Below are 4,473 nucleotides of genomic sequence, written 5' to 3' on the forward strand. Positions count from 1 at the left end.
TGTGTTTGATGCCAATAAAGAGTTCATTTACAAAAGCCTTTTTTTTTTTTTTCTCCTTCATGCTGGAAATAAATTCAACCATAAACTCGTGATTTGATTTCTGGAACATAAACAAGGATCCACTCTGCAAAAGGGTTTTAATTTTTTCAACTAAGGAATTGATTCGCCTCAAATTCAGCAGTTTCTTTCTGTCACGTTGAGCTTTGAATGTTGAGTAGAGCCATTTGTAATTTCTGTCATATCCGGGGATTGTAGCACAGAAGAGGATAAAAACTCAAAAAGAAACAAATTTAGAGCTTTTTTTCCTGAAGATTTCATGAAGTGTTTTGTGATATAGGTCACACTGCGCCGCCGTGACGTCATAGCTTTGTTTATGTTTCCCTTTGGATCAAGCAAGAGGCCATCCAGCTTGAAGACTGAATCGTGCATGTTGCGTTTCCTAAAGAATAAATGATCCACTATTAACAGGCTGTTAATTGTTTTCTCTTTACTACGATTCAACCTGCAAAGGCTGCTGTCGTTGTCCCTTTGTCTTACTTGCATCAGAAGATTGTCAGATTGACCAATATGAAATTCCTCGACTATATCACAGTATTTCCTTGTTCCTAGATCCTTGTTAATCTTTATCTGCCATTTTAGACCCAGTATTCCAGTGATGATTTAATGATCCTTCCCATGATGTTGCTGTATAAGTATGACCTGTTAGCAAGTCTTAATTTAACCCTTAAAAGAGGCTCTAACCCCCAGAACCTGATCATCATCACCTAAATAACAACTGATATAAATATCACCTGAACTATTTCACAAAATTATTTATTTGTCTTTGTTCCCCCAAATGAAACTTGATTTATCCCCATGAAGAACCGAGAAATTATAAACAGAACGTACCACGGAAAATACAAAAAAAATTTAAAAAAAACATCAGTTCGCAAAAACAAGAAACACAAAATGAGTATTTATAAAAATAAATAGAAAGTTGTAGCAGTAAATTAAACACATGTAAACATAATAAAACTGAGTACAGACATTACACACAGACTTCCATTGTGAATTAATATAAAAATACATGAGCAGAATATGATGCTGATGTGAGACCAAACAAACATGAATAAAAAGCAAAAATATCTGCTTTCTTCAATTTGAATGAATGAATGACTGAATGAATGAATGATTATCCTTCTTATCCTACTATTACTGTAATAAATACTCATAAATTATAAATTTATGTCAGCTAAACCACAGGGACAGGAGTGGGTCTACCCTCCTCTACATCCCACTATATCATTCATATACACTTTTATCTGGAGGCATATGTCCCCTCCCCCCCCTCCCCGCTCCTCCTCCTCCCTCTCCCGAATCGCCCCGAGCCACTCTCCTGCCCGCTGCCCGGGGTTGGGGAGGCTGAGCTCGGCCTGACAGGCGGCTGGTGGCTCTTCAATGCGGCAGAGGAAATTAAATTACCGCTCCTGTTGCCCGCTTTGTAAACAAGACAAAAGCCAATGATACGGCCAATTACACTTGAATACGACGCATGTGTACAACAGGCTCTCAGAGCAGCCCGGTTTCAGACTGGAACAAGGGATGGAGAGGAGGATAAACAGACTGTGGAGCCACTTGTGTTTCCATTCATTATTATCTGCGAAGATTTGTCACAGTTTTATGCCCATTTTTTAATATAATTGTCATAGTTTTTTGTTGTTTTTTTTCTTTTGCACGAGCTGGTGCATTTTAACAGAAAATACGATGTTTTTAAATTAAAAAAAAGGAATTTAAAAATATTACAATGATCACCAAATCTTCATTTTGGCCTTTCAGTGGTTGAATTAGACTAAATCAAATGTTTAAAATTAGACTGTATCGAAATATGCATGCAAAATATGCATTATAATAATATGAATAATATGAAATATTAATTTTAAATTATCATTTACCCTAGTGAGACTGAAAAATATCGTTAAAAGGCCCTAAAGTCTATTTACAACGCAGGACGTAGTCTGACATTCCCGATTTAACCAAAAATAATGAACATTTCCTGCGCAGCGGAGCATCCTGCAGCAGGTGTGCAGCTCTGGACGAAACTGCTGCTGTTTGTGCCTCCTGCAGACAAAAGAAGAATGCATATTAAAATCTATGAAGGCTTGTTTGCAGATGTTATTGACGTCTGCTAAAGAGTATTGATTGAGAAAATATGAATGGCTCTATTGCAGACATAATTGACTTGGCATCTGTTGCAAAATGATAGCTAGAATTCAAAGGCCTATCTAGGAGTTTTATTGATAATAAATAAATAAATAAATGATGTGTATTTTCTATATAAACTTTACAGGTCATATTGACAGTTGTCAGTTCAAATCTACAAAAGCAGCCTAATGCATGATCCCCGTCTCCCGTCCTCTCAAAAAATCTTCCACAAACTGCCCCTCACAGTCTCACAATAAACCCCCGATGAAAATGTCGATCAGAGTAAATAAAATAAATGGTCTTTATCAAAGTAAATTAGATTCACCTAAATAGTTCACCGGAGGGGCAGAGCAGTTCCTGTAATTCACTTTAAGGTTCACCAACTTACTCAATAAAGCCCCGGCTAGGAATCTAACTGATGTCTAATCGATAGGTTTATCTGAGGCCAACAGCTGGGAAGAGCGAAATGAATCGGTTTGCATTTAAAAGGAAAAGAGGAAAAGATAAAGTCGAGAAATCTCACGTGCAGTAATGAAATGACGGGTTTTAGTTTACCTTTCTGTTCAATTTTTCTTTTTTTTTTTTTTGTTTACAATTTTTTACTAATACACTAAACTCTCAAGGAAAAAGTTAATGAAACAAAAAAATTTTTAAAAATCGATTAATTGCTAATAATAATAATAACAATATTAATGATAACAATAATAATAATAATAATAATAATAATAATTCTAGAAATTACCTGTTCTTCTTGCAGCCTGTGAGGCCTGTAACAGCAACATGACATCCCTCCATCCACCCAGTCCCAAGCATGCATTTTAGCGATTTCTCTTTCTTTTTCCACTGTTTTTACTCCCCCCACTCCTCCTCCTCCTCCTCCTCCTCCTCCTCCCCGCTCTCCCTCCTCCTCCTCCTCCTCACCACTCCGTCCAGTTTCGAGTCGTCTGATCCGGGCAGGAGGCGCCAGGTTTTCCCCTGAGGCAGGCGAAGAGTCAAGGACTGAACCCTCCAAATGCAGAATAATGTAATTCCACACTCTCAGTAAAAAAGGGCTTCACGGCGCGGGATGGTTCTTTATGGGGGTTTGTTGTGTGGAGCAGTACAATGGTTGCTCTACACTCTGAGCATACAAGGTTCAGCAGAGAGATGATGCTTCTTCCGTCACAGAACCCCGGTGGTTGCACACTCTCAAGAAAAGAGGTTTTACATGCTGCAACACTATGAATAAAGGAAAAAAACACATTTTCTATTGTCTTTTAATCCATAATTCATGAAGGAAAAGAAACACAAACATTCAAATGATCAAGTTGGAAATAAACAATGAAGATTACCTTATAATTTTTAAGAGAAAATAAAAGTGAATGTTCCTGTAAAATGTCTTTGTCTGCAATAGTAGATAAACTGTCAATGTTGTTGAAGTAGCTCTGTAATATCTATTAGATCTTCACATTAGATCTGTGTAATATTTTTTGGTTGAATTTTTTTTTTTTTTTTTTATCAAAATTTTAAAAAAGCTTTGATTGTATTACTTCACAAACCACATGTAAGGCTCTTTTTCATACGTGTCAACTGAAAAGCATAACATGTCATACGTTTATGCTCAAATAAGTCCAAGTTTCATGTGAGATTTGAGCCCTTATAGCAAATGTTCGTCTCAAAACACTAAATGGCTTTTTTATACTTTAATATGACCCGATCCAGATTCTGTAAAATTCCACTTCAGCAAGAGCAAACAGCAGCAAACTTGTCGAGGCAGACGCAATGTTCAAGTCAACTTCTCTCGTGTTTATTTCCTTCGTTTTCGGCCCCTGTGCCCTCATCAGGGTTGTGAAACCGTCAGAAAATAAACATATCGAAATGCACGAGTTGTGCAACACTAAATGTTCTTATTTCTGTTTACACAATCACAAAATGTGTTTTTTCTTTTATTTCTTTTCTCTCTCTCTCAATAAAAAGGTTGTACGATAGAAACGGTTCGTCTACTAAACTTATTTGTTTCTGTAGAATAATGTACCAGAACCACAGAGAACCCTGGTGGTTCCACACTTAACGAAACACTTCTAAAAGATCATGATGTTCTTCAAGCTGCAGCACCAAGCGTGTGAATGTGGTGACTCTGCATTATACACAGTGGTTCTGCAGGTCACACTGACTGAACGTGTTTGTTCGAGCTTTTGAAAACACTTGTGTCCCTATAAGAAAACAAAAACCTGCAGCAACTCTGAAGGGTTAGGTTACAATAACAGTGTGTCATTGAATCATTTGCTGCTTCTAAAGCATAAGTAAGAGGGT

Source organism: Seriola dumerili, unplaced genomic scaffold (genome assembly GCF_002260705.1).
Source record: "Seriola dumerili isolate Sdu_G_001 unplaced genomic scaffold, Sdu_1.0 BDQW01000331.1, whole genome shotgun sequence".
Taxonomy (NCBI): domain Eukaryota; kingdom Metazoa; phylum Chordata; class Actinopteri; order Carangiformes; family Carangidae; genus Seriola; species Seriola dumerili.